The sequence below is a fragment of the Triticum dicoccoides genome, chromosome 5A, assembly GCF_002162155.2.
Source record: "Triticum dicoccoides isolate Atlit2015 ecotype Zavitan chromosome 5A, WEW_v2.0, whole genome shotgun sequence".
Classification (NCBI taxonomy): domain Eukaryota; kingdom Viridiplantae; phylum Streptophyta; class Magnoliopsida; order Poales; family Poaceae; genus Triticum; species Triticum dicoccoides.
In genome coordinates this window covers 408,899,156-408,917,346 of record NC_041388.1, presented here as the reverse complement: position 1 = coordinate 408,917,346, position 18,191 = coordinate 408,899,156, and the positions used below count along the sequence as shown (strand labels likewise).

Genomic DNA, 18,191 nt, shown 5'->3' with positions numbered 1-18,191 from the left:
ATTATCTTTGTAAAACTTCAACTCCTCTATTGCACAAACCAACTCAGCATAGGCCGCATCACCTTCTTCACATTCCAAAGCAATCTTCCGGCTCCCATGCACTGTGATGGTCCCCTTATGACCTGGCATCTTAAGCTGCAGATAAACATAACAGGGTCTTGCCATGAACTTAGCATAAGCCGGCCGTCCAAACAGGGCATGATATGGGCTCTTGATTTTCACCACTTCAAAAGTCAATGTTTATGATCTTGAATCATGATCATCTCCAAAAGCAACCTCTAGAGCTATCTTACCAACTAGGTACGCCAATTTACTAGGCACCACACCATGAAAGACGGTGTTGGACGGTTTAAGATTCTTATCCGTCAACCCCATCCGACGGAAGGTTTCATAATAAAGGATATTGATACTGGTCCCTCCATCCATGAGTACCTTGGTGAACTTATACCCCCCAACCTGAGGTGCCACCACTAATGCCAGGTGACCCGGATTATCAACCCGGGGTGGATGATCCTCTCGATTCCACACAATGGGTTGTTCAGACCAGCATAGATAACGGGGCACTATCGGTTCAACAGAGTTTACTGGCCTTTTATGAAGCTTCTGGCCACGCTTACACAAACTAGTGGTGAAGACATGGTACCGCCCACTATTCAACTGCTTCAGATTACTCTGATAACCCGATTGTTGTTGCTGCTGACTCCCTTGATGATTATAACCTCCCTGGTTGCCCTGATTGCCTTGATTGCCATGTCCGGTTTGGTTGCCTTGGAATCCTGAACCGGAGCTGCCTCCACCGTAACCCGGCCCATGAAAACCGCCTCCTGAACCGCCGGGCAGTCCATAGTCGTATTGAAAGAGATTTGAATTCTTGAACTCTCGCATAATGAAGCAATCCTTCCAAAGATGCGTAGCTGGCCTTTCCTTCGACCTGTGCTTTGGGAAGGGCTGATTTAGCAGACGCTCAAGATTGGGACCTGATCCTCCACCCCGCTGGGGCGGTTTACCCTTACGGCGCGGACCATTATCCTGGGTGTCGGTGTTCACCACAAAGTCCAAGCTATTATCCGCCTTGCGCTTACCGTTGTTCCCATGACCCGCTGGGTTATGCTGCTGCCCCTTGCCAATGCCATTCTTCTTTCCCTTCCCCGTCTTTTCATCCTTAGACTCAGGGTCCTTGGTACTATCTGAATCGGCATACTTAACCAGAGCTGACATAACCGTGGCCATGTCATTATAGTTATGCTTGAGCCTTCCGAACTTCAGCTTCAAAGGCATAAACCGGCAGTTGCCTTCCAATGTCAAGACTGCCCTGTCAGCATTGATGCGGTCTGATGAATGTAGAATGGCTGATACCCGCTTCACCCAATGGGTTGTAGACTCCCCCTCTTCTTGAACACAGGTGGCTAACTCCACAATTGACATGGGATGTTTGCACGTAGCTTTGAAATTCTGGATAAACCGGCTTTTTAACTCGGTCCACGATCCAATGGAGTTAGCTGGTAAGCTTTTTAACCAAGTACGAGTTGTCCCCTCCAGCATCATGGTGAAGTACTTAGCACATGTCGCATCATCCACGTCTAGCATCTCCACTGCCATCTCATAGCTCGCAACCCATGACTCAGGGGGTAAATCGGCAGTGTAATTGGGCACCTTACAAGGACCCTTGAAGTCCTTGGGCAGTCGCACATTACGTATGGCCGGGGTAAGACACGACACCCCCAAAGAACTGAAAACCACGCCGGGTTCCACTGAAGTAGTTGGACGAACCGGAGTAAGCTAACGGGCCATGTACTGCGCCGCTAACTCGGCTTCTCGACGTGCTCTACCGTGATCCACCACATCTTGGGCATTAGCACCGCCGCCTACCGGTTTATGACCTCACGGCGGGTTACGGTTTCTCGCACTGCTTGATACGACCAGTTCATCAATATGCCTGCTGTAGCTCCAACTTGGGCGGGGGTGGGGGGGTGGAGGTGGAATCAATCCTCTCGCGGCTGTGTGAATAAGCCTGCTGTTGAGTCAAAGCTGTCTGAAGCAGCTCCCTAGCCTGTCGTGTTTCAACTGCTACTAGAGACTCGCCATCGATCGAGAGAGCTGCCAATTGTGAAGCGGCGGCAACGATGTTGTCCAATGGGTTAGAGTAATGACCCGGAGGCGTTGATATGTGCGGTGATGGGACATTGTTCTGACGAGGCGGATCTATCGCGCGTGGCTGAACTGGTGCCCCTGTTATAGGTGCCTCCACCCGGTTTACCACTGGCTGGTTGCTGGTGCCTGCTCCCGGTGTGTTAAAGAGGTTCCTTCCCTCATAAACCGGCGGCAGGTGAGACCGGTATCTTCTCGTCATGACATCATCTGACGCGGTCTGATCCAGCATAAGCCGATAAGCCCGTGCCTCTAACTCGGCCCGCTCTGTGGCCATCCTGGTGTTCTCTGCTGCCAGATCTACCTTAGCTTGAGCTATATGATCCTTCACCTTTGCAATTTCTGCGTTATGCTGATCCTGATTCGCCGCGTCAACCTCAGCTGCTAGCAACATTGCCAAAGTGTCGAATAAATCGGACAAAGCCTGAGCCGGTGGTGGAGCAGAGCCCCCCCGCTCCAGCTAGTGTTGCAGCTGCTGACCCAGAATCACCGTTGCGGCGGTAGAAGAATGCTGCACCAATTGAGTACCGGCCATGAAGATCGCAACTCAGCTCGACAGATTAGAGAGGTCCGAAATACTGTCGCCATCGAAACCGCCACTAACCCGGCCATCATGCAGTTGATACAATGACTCGGTCTCTCCAGTTGAAGACTCGTCATCATAGCAAACGACGGTTTCGCCACCAGATACCGATCTATCCTCAGATTCCGCTCCGTGGATGACTCCCATGAAGGCACGCTTTACGACAGTCTGAACTCGGGCAGGTCTTGCACATTGAGCCGTCTCGACGATGTCGGTGGAGATGTCCGGCTCAGGGCCCTGTTCGCCGATCTTGCTAATGAAAACGTGTATTCTGCCAAAGGGGACCCGGTACACGTACTTGATGGAGCCAGCCTCAGGGCCCCAACATGCGTCGTCGATGTAGAGTTTGCCACGACGACTCTTGGTCATCCGGCCCACAACATATCCCTTGAGTCCTTTGAAGCTGCCCTGCAGGAACTCGAAACCATCGTGCTCTAGCCCCACGATGGGCGCCAACTGTCATGGTTTTGTCATGATAGATGTCCTCGTGAACGGACTTAGTCGTGGAGCCATCGCGACGGGTTAGCTTGAAGGGGTTAAAGCGGACAAGGGATGCAAGGAATTATACTGGTTCGGCTCTTTACGATGAAGGTAAAAGCCTATGTCCGGTTGTGATCGAATTGCTAGGGTTTCGATGACCAGGGAGCAAATACGCTTTGCCTGGCTCTCGAGTTATTGTTTTGTTGTCCCTAAACCGCCGTCGGGTCGTCCCTTTATATACACAGGTTGATGCCCGACGGTTTACAGAATCCTGAGGCCGGTTCATAAATGTGCCCGGCTCGGTTTCTACCTTTCCATGCTTTACAACCTAAGTTACATAACATATGACGGTTTATGTCTATGGGCCCTAATCCACCTTTGGGCCCTGGGCCTTCATGTTAAATCTCTTGCCGTAAAGTGCCATACTTCTTGTCATCACGGGCTTCAAATATGCCTAACTCATTGTGGGCATAACCCGGCCCCCCATGGCCGGTTTATACCTAGTAGTAATATCTCCAACATTTTCCTTTGGGTATCCTATGAAGACACATTTCTCCGATTTGGGTTCGACCTTATCACGTTGAAGCTTTTTCACATAAACATCGCAGCCCCAAACTTTAAGAAATGCCATCTTGGGTTTCTTGCCAAACCACAGTCAATATGGTGTCGTCTCAGTGGATTTCGATGGTTCCCTATTTAACGTGAATGCAGCCATCTCTAAAGCATAACCCCAAAACGATAGCGGTAAATCAGTAAGAGACATCATAGATCACAACATATCTAATAAAGTGCGGTTACGACGTTCAGACTCACCATTACGATGTGGTGTTCCAAGTGGCGTGAGTTGCGAAATTATTCCTCATTGTTTCTAATGAAGACCAAACTCATAACTCAAATATTCACCTCCACGATCAGATTGTAGAAACTTAATTTTCTTGTTACGTTGATTTTCCACTTCACTCTGGAATTCTTTGAACTTTTCAAATGTTTCAGCCTTATGTTTCATCAAGTAGATATACCCATATATGCTCAAATCATCTGTGAAGGTCAGAAAATAACGATACCCGCTGCGAGCATCAACACTCACCGGACCGCATACATCAGTATGTATTATTTCCAATAAGTCTGTTGCTCGCTCCATTGTTCCGGAGAACGGATTCTTAGTCATCTTGCCCATGAGGCATGGTTCGCAAGCATCAAGTGATTCCAAAAGCCCATCAGCATGGAGTTTCTTCATGTGCTTTACACCAATATGACCTAAACGACAATGTCACAAATAAGTTACACTATAATTATTAAACTTATATGTTTTGGCTTCAATACTATGAATATGTGTGTCACTACTATCGAGATTCAATAAAAATAGACCACTTGTCAAGGGTGCATGACCATAAAAGATATTACTCATATAAATAGAACAACCATTATTCTCTGATTTAAATGAATAACCGTCTTGCATCAAACAAGATCCAGATATAATGTTCATGCTTAACGTTGGCACCAAATAACAATTATCCAGGTCTAAAACTAATCCCAAAGGTAGATGTAGAGGTAGCGTGCCGACCGCGATCACATCGACTTTGGAACCATTTCCCGCGTGCATTGTCACTCGTCCTTAGCCAATCTTCGCTTAATCCGTAGCCCCTATTTCGAGTTGCAAATATGAGCAACAGAACCAGTATCAAATATCCAGGCGCTACTGCGAGCATTAGTAAGGTACACATCAATAACATGTATATCAAATATACCTTTCACTTTGCCATCCTTCTTATCTTCCAAATACTTGGGGTAGTTCTGCTTCTAGTGACCAGTCCCTTTGCAGTTGAAGCACTCAGTCTCAGGCTTAGGCCCAGACTTGGGCTTCTTCACTTGAGCAGCAACTTGTTTTCCATTCCTCTTGAAGTTCACCTTCTTCCCTTTAGTCCTTCTTCCTGAAACAAGTGGTCTTGTTGACCATCAACACTTGATGCTCCTTCTTGATTTCTACCTCCGTAGCTTTTAGCATTGCGAAGAGCTCGGGAATTGTCTTATCCATCCCTTGCATATTATAGTTCATCATGAAGCTTTTGTAGCTTGGTGGCAGTGATCACAGAACTCTGTCAATGACACTATCATCAGGAAGATTAACTCCTAGTTGAGTCAAGTGGTTGTGGTACCCAGACATTCTGAGTATATGTTCACTGACAGAACTATTCTCCTCCATCTTGTAGCTGTAGAACTTATTGGAGACTTCATATCTCTCAATCCGGGCATTTCCTTGAAATATCAACTTCAACTCTTGGAACATCTCATATGCTCCATGATGTTCAAAACATCGTTGAAGTCCTGATTCTAAGCCGTAAAGCATGGCACACCGAACTATTGAGTAGTCATCATCTTTGCTCCGCCAAATGTTCAAAACATCTGCAGTAGCTCCTGCAGCGGGTTTTGCACCTAGCGGTGCTTCCAGGACATAATTCTTCTATGCAGCAATGAGGATAATCCTCAAGTTATGGACCCAGTCCGTGTAGTTTCTACCATCATATTTCAACTTAGCTTTCTCTAGGAATGCATTAAAATTCAAAGGAACCATAGCATGGGCTCCCACTTAGATAGACATCCCTCTAATCATCTAAGTGATCATGTGATCCATATCAACTAAACCATGTCCGATCATCACGTGAGATGGAGTAGTTTTCAATGGTGAACATCACTATGTTGATCATATCTACTATATGATTCACGCTCGACCTTTCAGTCTCACTGTTTCGAGGCCATATCTGCATATGCTAGGCTCGTCAAGTTTAACCTGAGTATTCCGCTTGTGCAAAATTGGCTTGCACCCATTGTATGTGAACATAGAGCTTATCACACCCGATCATCACGTGGTGTCTCGGCACGACGAACTATAGCAACGGTGCATACTCAGGGAGAACACTTATACCTTGAAATTTAGTGAGAGATCATCTTATAATGCTACCGTCGTACTAAGAAAAATAAGTTGCATAAAAGATAAATATCACATGCAATCAATATAAGTGATATGATATGGCCATCATCATCTTATGCCTTTGATCTCCATCTCCAAAGCACCGTCATGATCACCATCGTCATCGGCTTGACACCTTGATCTCCATCGTAGCATCATTGTCGTCTCTCCAAATATTGCTTCTACGACTATCGCTACCGCTTAGTGATAAAGTAAAGCAATTACATGGCGATTGCATTTCATACAATAAAGCGAAAACCATATGGCTCCTACCAGTTGCCGATAACTTTGTTACAAAACACGATCATCCCATACAACAATTTTAATAATCACGTCTTGACCATATCACATCACAACATGCCCTGCAAAAACAAGTTAGAGGTCCTCTACTTTGTTGTTGCAAGTTTTATGTGGCTGCTACGGTCTTATCAAGAACCGTTCTTACCTACGCATGAAAACCAACAACGATTTTTCATCAAGTGTGCTCTTTTAACCTTCAACAAGGACCGGGCGTAGTCAAACTCGATTCAACTAAAGCCGGAGAAACAAACACCCACTAGCCACCTGTGTGCGAAGCACGTCGGTAGAACCAGTCTCATGAACGCGGTCATGTAATGTCGGTCTGGGCCGCTTCATCCAACAATACCGCTGAATCAAAGTATGACATGCTGGTAAAAAGTATGACTATCATCGCCCACAACTCTTTGTGTTCTACTCATGCATATAACATCTACGCATAGACCTGGCTCGGATGCCACTGTTGGGGAACACAGTATTTCAAAAAAAATTCCTACGATCATGCAAGATCTATCTAGGATATGTATAGCAATGAGAGGGGGAGAGTGTGTCTACGTACCCTCATAGACCGAAAGCAGAAGCGTTTAGTAACGCGGTTGATGTAGTCGAATGTCTTCGCGATCCAACCGATCAAGTACCGAACGCACGACACCTCCATGATCAGCACACGTTCAGCTCGATGGCGTCCCTCATACTCTTAATCCAGCTGAGGCCGAGGGTGAGTTTCGTTAGCACGACAGCGTGTTGACGGTGATGATGAAGTTACCGATGCAGGGCCTCGCCTAAGCACTATAATGATATGATTGAGGTGTATATCTGTGGAGGGGGGCATCGCACACGGCTAAAAGATCAACTTGTGTGTCTATGGGGTGCCCCCCTCCCACGTATATAAAGGGGGAAGGGAGGAGGAGGCCGGCCAGGGCTGGCGCGCCCAAGTGGGGGGAATTCCTACTCCAAGTAGGATTCGCCCCCCCCCCTTCCTACTTCCACAAGGAGAAGGGGGAAGGAATAGGAGAAGAGATGGAAAGGGGGGCCCTAGCCCTAGTCCAATTTGGTTTGGGCTAGGGGTGGAACCTCTTGGCCTGCCTCCTCTCTTCCACCATTAGGCCCATGAGGCCCAATAACTTCCCGGCAGGGGTTCCGGTAACCCCCGATACTCCGAAACTTATCCGAAATGACCCGAACCATTCCGGTGTCCGAATGTAACCTTCCAATATGTGAATCTTTATGTCTCGACCATTTTAAGACTCCTCATCATGTCCGTGATCTCATATGCGACTCCTAACAAACTCCGGTACATCAAATCACATAACTCATAATATAAATCGTCATCGAACGTTAAGCGTGCGGACCCTACGGGTTCGAGAACTATGTAGACATGACCGAGACACATCTCCGGTCAATAACCAATAGCGGAACCTGGATGCTCATACTGGTCCCTACATATTCTATGAAGATCTTTATCGGTCAAACCGCATAACAACATATGTCGTTCCCTTTGTCATCGGTATGTTACTTTCCCAAGATTCGATCGTCGGTATCATTATACCTAGTTCAATCTCGTCACCGACAAGTCTCTTTACTCGTTCTGTAATGCGTCACCCAATTACTAACTCATTAATCACATTGCTTGCAAGGCTCATAGTGATGTGCATTACCGAGAGGCCCAGAGATACCTCTTCGAAATACGGAGTGGCAAATCCTAATCTCAATCTATGCCTACTCAACAAACACCATCGGAGACACCTGTAGAGAATCTTTATAATCACCCAGTTACGTTGTGACGTTTGATAGCACACTAAGTGTTCCTCCGGTATTCGGGAGTTTCATAATCTCATAGTCATAGGAACATGTATAAGTCAGGAAGAAAGCAATAGCAATAAACTAAACGATCATAGTGCTAAGCTAACGGATGGATCTTGTCCATCACATCATTCTCTAATGATGTGACCCCATTCATCAAATGACAACACATGTCTATGGCTAGGAAACTTAACCATCTTTAATTAACGAGCTAGTCAAGTAGAGGCATACTAGGGACACTCTGTTTGTCTATGTATTCACACGTGTACTAAGTTTCCGGTTAATACAACTCTAGCATGAATAAAACATTTATCATGATATAAGGAAATATAAATAACAACTTTATTATTGCCTCTAGGGCATATTTCCTTCAGCATTGGTACTCACATAACATCTTAAAAAAATTGCACACTAATTACAAATAATTTATATGTATACTCATGTTATACTCCATGTTCAAATAACAAAACACCAATGTTGAAGATTAGTCGTTTCTAAACATGTCAAAAATAAATTGCATCTTATATCAATGGTGGCATCTCTTTCGACATGCACGTGCGCGTATAGACTCACACAAACGAGTGCGCACGCGCGCACACACACAGACACACAAATAAAAACTGAAGTATAACATGGATGTCTCTCTGGCGTGCTGGTTACTCGTGGACAGAATTGAAGACTTCCTGACCATCATGGTTTTCTACACAATGGTGCTGGCTTTGAGAGGAGCTGCAACGGCGGTGGCACGCCCTCAACTCGCTCTAGCGAGTGTGGTCTCAAGACCTTATTGTATTTTTAGTTTTACTTTTGGGGTGCTTTGAGTCATATCTGAATCTTCAATATGATCTGAAGGTCTTTTTCGCAAAAAAACATGCCCGTGGGCAACAAACACCAAGAGAAACAACTTGAGAAGCAACAGCGCAATCGTCATCTCAAGTTCCTTTATGTAGCTGATTGGACATGTAAGCCACTCCAATCAAAAGTGGCGTTATCGTTTCTGGTAGGCGCAACATAGCATGAATAGAAGGAGTGATGTAGGAGCAATGTATGACTTATACCAAAAGGCAAACGAAAAACTACACAGATATTGTAAACTTGCACCACTAACAAATGTAGACCTTAATTTAAGTTCATGGACCTAATTTAACACAGACGTGCGGTGCAGTTTATTATTGCAATATGTTATCTTCATCAAGGAGCTAGAAGTTCAATATTTGGTTGATAATTTGGTCCAAACATACGTAATTTAACCAGACAACAACAATGTGCAGGCTATCCCAGGAGAAGCCCGGGAGTTCGGGCTCGGCCGGACTGTCTACTACCTACTGCTCGTTGGCTCAGTCACGTTTTTTTAGAAAAGGAGGATGACCCCGGCCACTGCATCTGGACGATGCATGCAGCCACTTTATTTATTATTTACACAAGACCTTACAAAGTCATACAATGGTAAGACTAAAGCCATCGTCTAGGCAACAACTGTCGCTACTCCTATACAATTGATGAAGGGGCATTGAAAATCTGGGCCTAATGCCTTGTTTCCTAGCACTGCAATATCATTTACGCTCACTTTTACCACTTGCTAACTTGCTGTTTTTATATTTTCAGATTACAAAAACCTATATGTACCATCCATATTGCACTTGTATCACCATCTCTTCTCCAAAGTAGTGCACCTATACAATTTACCATTGTATTGGGTGTGTTGGGGACACAAGAGACTCTTTACTATTTGGTTGCAGGGTTGTTTGAGAGAGACCATCTTTATCCTACGCCTCCCACGGATTGATAAACCTTAGGTCATCCACTTGAGGGAAATGTGCTACTGTCCTACAAACCTCTGCACTTGGAGGCCCAACAATATCTACAAGAAGAAGGTTGTGTAGTAGACATCAAGCTCTTTTCTGGCGCCGTTCCTGGGGAGGTTAGCGCTGGATGGTATATCTTTAGATCCTGCAATCGAATCTTTTAGTTTCTTGTTTTATCACTAGTTTAGTCTATAAAAGAAAACTACAAAAAATGGAATTGATGGTACCTCATATGCTTCATCTTTTTAATATCTTTCATGAGAATAAGGATTTCGATAATTGTGCTCAAGTGCTAGAAGAAGAATGCATTAGAATGTTTGGCACAAAATATTTGAATGATGAGCATGATTGCAATGTTGTTAGTATGATTCTTTGAATATCCATGATTGCAATGCATTAGTATGAGCATGATTGCTAATGACATGGAGTTGAATGAATTCGCCATAGAAAACGAGGCGATGAGAAAGACGAGACGCGGCTAGTCGCTGACTCAGCGGGCCAGCGGGGCTTTCGCGCTAAAAACGCTTCCCCCAGTCGCCCCCAGCGCGCCGGGTTCAGCCTGGGTCCAACGGCGCCAATTTCGACCATAACCAGCGAAATTTGGGCTACTGGGGGCGTGACTGGCCCGATTTTTAGACGATCTTCTCTACAACATCCTTTGCTACTATTAGTGCCATCGTTCATGGTATCATCTGGCTGTCGCTCAATGTACTGTGGCTTATGGGATGTTTGGTTTGTAACTATCTTTGCCAGATTATTGCCACATCTAAGGTTAGGCAAGTTTGACCAATTTAGATGAGTGTTTGGTTCAAGCCACACATTAGGCAAGCCACACTTGGGCCCTACATGGTATAGACACAAAAAATGTGGTAAGATTCCCTTAGGCTTGCCAACTTGCTCTCATTTTGATCAACAAACTTAGGCAAGTTTGGCAAAAATATATGACAAAGTGTGGCAATGCTAGTCCTAGAACCAAACAACCCCTTAATTACCGAGCTCCCAGGCGGTTGTTGCTGCTGTAGTGCACAACTTCTCAATCCACATTTGGGCCACCATGGTTTTGGCTAATGTTGTGGACCTGTGAGTTCTTCTGCAAAGAAATTACGTCAACATTGGGTTAGACGCTTTAACAAGGTGGGACAGTGGGAGGTGAAGGAAATATGCCCTAGAGGCAATAATAAAGTTATTATTTATTTCCTTATATCATGATAAATGTTTATTATTCATGCTAGAATTGTATTAACCGGAAACATAATACATGTGTGAATACCTAGACAAACAGAGTGTCACTAGTATGCCTCTACTTGACTAGCTCGTTGATCAAAGATGGTTATGTTTCCTAACCATAGACATGAGTTGTCATTTGATTAACAGGATCACATCATTAGGAGAATGATGTGATTGACTTGACCCATTCCATTAGCATAACACTTGATCGTTTAGTTTGTTGCTATTGCTTTCTTCATGACTTATACATGTTCCTATGACTATGAGATTATGCAACTCCCGTTTACCGGAGGAACACTTTGTGTGCTACCAAACGTCACAACGTAACTGGGTGATTATAAAGGTTCTCTACAGGTGTCTCCGAAGGTACTTGTTGGGTTGGCGTATTTCGAGATTAGGATTTGTCACTCTGATTGTCGGAGAGGTATCTCTGGGCCCACTCGGTAATGCACATCACTATAAGCCTTGCAAGCATTGCAACTAATGAGTTAGTTGCAGGATGATGTGTTACGGAACGAGTAAAGAGACTTGCCGGTAACCAGATTGAACTAGGTATTGAGATACCAACGATCGAATCTCGGGCAAGTAACATACCGATGACAAAGGGAACAACGTATGTTGTTATGCGGTTTGACCGATAAAGATCTTCGTAGAATATGTGGGAGCCAATATGAGCATCCAGGTTCCACTATTGGTTATTGACCGGAGACGTGTCTCGGTCATGTCTACATAGTTCTCGAACCCGTAGGGTCTGCATGCTTAAAGTTTGATGACGATCGTAATAAGAGTTTTTGAGTTTTGATATACCGAAGGTTGTTCGGAGTCCCGGATGAGATCGGGGACATGATGAGGAGTCTCGAAATGGTCGAGACGTAAAGATTGATATATTGGATGACTATGTTTGGACATCGGAAGTGTTCCGAGTGGTTCAGGCATTTTTCCGGAGTACCGAGAGGTTACCGGAACCCCCCGGGAGAAGTTATGGGCCTTATGGGCCATAAGAAGGAAGCACACCAGCCCACAAGGGGCTGGTGCGCCCCCTTTGGGCAGGAGGCCGAATTGGAGAAGGTTTGGGGGGTGCGGCCCCCCCTTTCCTTCTCTCCTACTCCTCCTTCCCTTCCTCTCCTACTCCAACTAGGGAAGGGAGGAATCCTACTCCCGGTGGGAGTAGGACTCCTCCAGGGCGCGCCATAGGGGCCGGCCCTCTCCCCCTCCTCCACTCCTTTATATACGGGGGTGGGGGGCACCCCATAGACACACAAGTTGATCTTCGTGATCGTTCCTTAGCCGTGTGCGGTGCCCCCTTCCACCATATTCCACCTCGGTCATATCGTAGCGGTGCTTAGGCGAAGCCCTGCGTCGGTAGAACATCATCATCGTCATCACGCCGTCGTGCTGATGAAACTCTCCCTCAACACTTTGCTGGATCGAAGCTCGAGGGACGTCACCGAGTTGAACGTGTGCAGAACTCGGAGGTGCCGTACGTTCGGTACTTGGATCGGGAAGACATACGACTACTTCCTCTACGTTGTGTCAACGCTTCCGTTTCCGGTCTACGAGGGTACGTAGACAACACTCTCCTCTCTCGTTGCTATGCATCACCATGATCTTGCGTGTGCGTAGGAATTTTTTTCAAATTACTACGTTCCCCAACAGCAGGGACGCAACCAACAAGGCCGCTGAGAAGGACAGCAGGTATAGGTGCATCTTCCAACCGCTGGATGACAAAATCGACGGCTCACATTGTAGGGATTTGCCACATCCTGGCCATTGGATATGGAGATCGGACGGCCTACATTCCTAGTTATTCCCACACTATATAGTGGTATAGATTTCTACCATCAGGTACTAAGTTCATGATAAATTAAAGTTCAATTAACCAAATTATTTAAGAACTCCCACTTAGACAGACATCCCTCTAATCATCTAAGTGATCAGGTGATCCATATCAACTAAACCATGTCCGATCATCACGTGAGATGGAGTAGTTTTCAATGGTGAACATCACTATGTTGATCATATCTACTATATGATTCACACTCGACCTTTCGGTCTCAGTGTTCCGAGGCCATATCTGCATATGCTAGGCTCGTCAAGTTTAACCCGAGTATTCTGTGTGTGCAAAACTGGCTTGCACCCGTTGTATGTGAACGTAGAGCTTATCACACCTGATCATCACGTGGTGTCTCGGCACGACAAACTTTCACAACGTTGCATACTCAGGGAGAACACTTATACCTTGAAATTTAGTGAGAGATCATCTTATAATGCTACTGTCGATCTAAGTAAAATAAGATGCCTAAAAGATAAAAATCACATGCAATCAATATAAGTGATATGATATGGCCATCATCATCTTGTGCCTGTGATCTGCATCTCCAAAGCACCGTCATGATCACCATCGTTACTGGTGTGACACCTTGATCTCCATCGTAGCATCGTTGTTGTCTCGCCAACTATTGCTTCTACGACTATCACTACCGTTTAGTGATAAAGTAAAACTTCTTTCTATCAGTCCACTTAGTCTAGGCATCAAACTCATGTTTGTCTGCATAAGTCTTGAAACACATCCTAAACTCATCCATGTTTGAGAACAACTTCCCCACTGCAATAACAGGGTTTTCCTTGTCATACACATTTACCAACTCATCATCATGTGCATCATCTACATCATCTGCAGCATCTTCCATCAGCTGTCCATCCACATCTTCAGTTCTATCTCTGTTAGCGTTAGTATCAGTAGGCATACTAGATTCACCATCCTCCTCCTCCTTATCTGCATTAGCTACTGGAATGCCAAACAATTTGGCCATCTTAGTGTCATCCATTGGTGCAATGACTAAATCAGTTGGGTCATTTAATTCTACTGAATTCCAATCAACAGAAACAACCCTTGCAATACCATCAGAGCCCTCTTCTGCATCACCCCCTCAGGTAATACTATCACTTCACCTGTACACATGGGCATTATCTGCCTCTCTCAAGACCAATCATCATCTACCATCTGTGAAGCTAACTTTGAGGGCACATATCCAACCTTAGAATCTGATTTCAGATCAACAAGCTCTGATGAAACATAGTCTGTTTGGTTGTCCAGCCATCTTGTCGATCAATTTCATCAACCATCTATTCACCATCATCAATTCTCACATACTCTCCTTTCCAATTATCAAACCGTAACAATGCTACCTCTTGCTCTGGACCCCCAAAAATGCTCTCCCCAATTTTTTCCACCACATTCTTCACGCCCTTCTCTTCCATGCTCTGTAGTTCCTGTGGATCAATCTCTGCAAAATCAATCTCCCACTTCACAATTGTATCCCTCCCTAGGCCCCACATGCTACCATCACCTAGCTTCGCCTTAGAAGGAAGGAATTCCACAGTGAATTTGAACGTCCGAGCACCATCCCCCTGTTTGTCAATGGTGGGGCAGTGTGAGGTGAGCTAGCGAAACTAGACGAGGCACAAATCGCATAGCTTGGAAAGGATGCACATTAAGGGATTACCTAGTCAATGTTGTTGTCTCTGATACTTTTTGTCTCCCAAGTTTTGATGAGCAAATTTATTATGATGATAGAATGCCTCCTATTTATGATGATTATATTGATTAAAGTGGGTTTGGAAGAGTGTCAACTTTAGGAAGTGATGATCCCACTATTTTGTAGGATGTTGAATCTTATTGTGATAATTATAAAAGTGGATTTGGAGAGGTCATGACTTTATTTAGTAATGATTCCAGTATTTCAGAAGAGGTTCCAATTGATTATGGGAACAAAGTTGCTATCAATGATGATTATTGTGATGACTTGTATGCTATTAAGAATAATGATAACCATGAAACTTGTTATCGTGATTTTAGTTTTCAATTGGATTATGCTTCACATGGTAATTATTTTGTTGAGTTTGCTCCCACTATTATTCATGAGAAGAAATTTGCTTACGTGGAGAGTAATAAAAATTCTATGCTTTTAGATCATGAAAAGAATGCTTTATGTCATGGTTATATTGTTGAATTCATTCATGATGCTACTGAAAATTATTATGAGGGGGGGTATATGCTTGTAGGAATTGCAATGATATCAATTTTCCTCTCTGTGTGCTTAAAATCTTGAAGTTATGCTTGTTTTGCTTTCCTATGCTAATTGATTCTTGTTCCCACAAGTTGTTTGCTCACAAAATCCCTATGCATAGGAAGTGGGTTAGACTTAAATGTGCTAGTCATATTCTTCAGGATGCTCTCTTTATGTTTCAATTCTTATCTTTTATGTGAGCATCATTGAAATCGCCATGCCTAGCTAGGGCGTTAAACGATAGCTCTTGTTGGGAGGCAACCCAATTTTATTTTTGTTCTTTGGTTTTTGCTCCTGTTTAGTAATAAATAATTCATCTAGCCTCTGTTTTGTGGTTTTATGTTTTAATTAGTGTTTGTGCCAAGTAGAACCTTTGGGAAGACTTGGGTGAAGTCTTTGCGATCTTGCTATAAAAAAACAGAAACTTTAGCGCTCACGAGTTTTGTTGCCATTTTTTACTGGAGAGTGAGATTAGGTTGATTATTTTTGCAGATGATTAATAGACAAATTCCTCAGGTCCACCAATTTATTTCAGAATTTTTGGGATTACAGAAGTATACGTTCGGTACAGATTGCTACAGACTGTTCTGTTTTTGACAGAATCTGTTTTCATTGTGTTGTTTGCTTATTTTGATGTATCTATGAGTAGTATCGGAGGGTATGAACCATAGAGAAGTTGGAATAAAGTAGATATTACACCAATATGAATTTAGAATGATTTCACAACAGTACCTAAGTGGTGATTTATTTTCTTATACTAATGGAGCTTACGAGTTTTCTGTTGAGTTTTGTGTTGTGAAGTTTTAAAGTTTAGGGTAAAGATTCGATGGACTATGGAATAAGGAGTGGCAAGAGCCTAAGCTTGGGGATGCCCAAGGCACCCCAAGGTAATATTCAAGGACAACCAAGAGCCTAAGCTTGGGGATGCCTCGGATGGCATCCCCTCTTTCGTCTTCGTTCATCGGTAACTTTACTTGGAGCTATATTTTTATTCACCACATGATATGTGTTTTGCTTGGAGCATCGTTTTATTTTCTTTTGTTTTGATTGATGTTTGAATAAAATACCAAGATCTGAAATTATTAAATGTTAGAGAGTCTTCACATAGTTACATAATTATTTGACTACTCATTGATCTTCACTTATATCTTTTGAAGTAGTTTGTCGTTTGCTCTAGTGCTTCACTTATATCCTTTTAGAGCATGGTGGTGGTTTTATTTTGAAGAAATAGATGAACTCTCATGCTTCACTTATATAATTTTGAGAGTCTCTAAATAGCATGGTAATTTTCTTTGGTTATGAAACTAGTCCTAATATGATAGGCATCCAAGAGGGATATAATAAAAACTTTCATATAAAGTGCATTGAATCCTATGAGAAGTTTGATACTTGATAATTGTTTTGAGATATGAAGATGGTAATATTAGAGTCGTGCTAGTTGAGTAATTGTGAATTTAAGAAATACTTGTGTTGTGGTTTGCAAGTCTCGTAGCATGCACATATGGTAACCGTTGTGTGACAAATTTGAAGCATGAGGTGTTTCTTTGATTGCCTTCCTTATGAGTGGCGGTCGGGGATGACCGATGGTCTTTTCCTACCAATCTATCCCACTAGGATCATGCGCGTAGTGCTTGGTTTTGATGACTTGTAGATTTTTGCAATAAGTATGTGAGTTCTTTGTGACTAACGTTGACTACATGGATTATACGCACTCTCACCCTTCCATCATTGCTAGCCTCTTCGGTACCGTGCATTGCCCTTTCTCACCTCAAGAGTTGGTGTAAACTTCGCCGGTGCATCCAAACCCCGTGATATGATACGCTCTGTCACACATAAACCTCCTTATATCTTCCTCAAAACAGCCACCATACCTACCTATTATGGCATTTCCATAGCCATTCCGAGATATATTGCCATGCAACTTTCCACCGTTCCGTTCATCATGACACACATCATCATTGTCATATTGCCTTGCATGATCATGTAGTTGACATCGCATTTGTAGCAAAGCCACCATGCATAATTTATCATACATGTCACTCTTGATTCATTGCCTATCCCGGTACACCGCCGGAGGCATTCATATAGAGTCATACTTTGTTCTAGTATCGAGTTGTAATCTTTGAGTTGTAAATAAATAGAAGTGTGATGATCATCATTAATGGAGCATCGTCTCGAAAAAAGGAGAAAAAGGGAAAAAAAGAAAGGCCAAATAAAAAAATAAAATAAAATAAAAGGGACTGTCGGTGTCAAAACCGGCGGATCTCGGGTAGGGGGTCCCGAACTGTGCGTCTAAGGCGGATGGTAACAGGAGGCAGGGGACATGATGTTTACCCAGGTTTGGGCCCTCTTGATGGAGGTAAAACTCTACGTCATGCTTGATTTATTCTTGATAATACGAGTAGTACAAGAGTTGATCTACCACGAGATCGGAGAGGCTAAACCCTAGAAGCAAGCCTATGATATGATTGTATGTTGTCCTATGGACTAAAACCCTCCGATTTACATAGACACCGGAGAGGGTTAGGGTTACACAAGGTCGGTTACAAAGGAGGAGATATCCATATCCATATTTCCTAGCTTGCCTTCCACGCCAAGTAGAGTCCCATCTGGACACGGGACGAAGTCTTCAATCTTGTATCTTCATAGTCCAACAGTCCGGCCAAAGGATATAGTCCGGCTGTCCGGAGACCCCCTAATCCAGGACTCCCTCAGTAGACCCTGAACCAGGCTTCAATGACGATGAGTCCGGCACGCAGTGTTGTCTTTGGCATTGCAAGGCGGGTTCCTCCTCCGAATACATCACAGAA

General features: G+C 44.0%; 1 pseudogene; it reads left to right on the top strand.

Annotated features, from left to right (window-relative positions):
* LOC119299624 overlaps positions 1-9,634 on the top strand; it is a 53,954-nt pseudogene extending 44,320 nt beyond the window's left edge.
* The last annotated feature ends 8,557 nt before the right edge of the window (positions 9,635-18,191 follow it).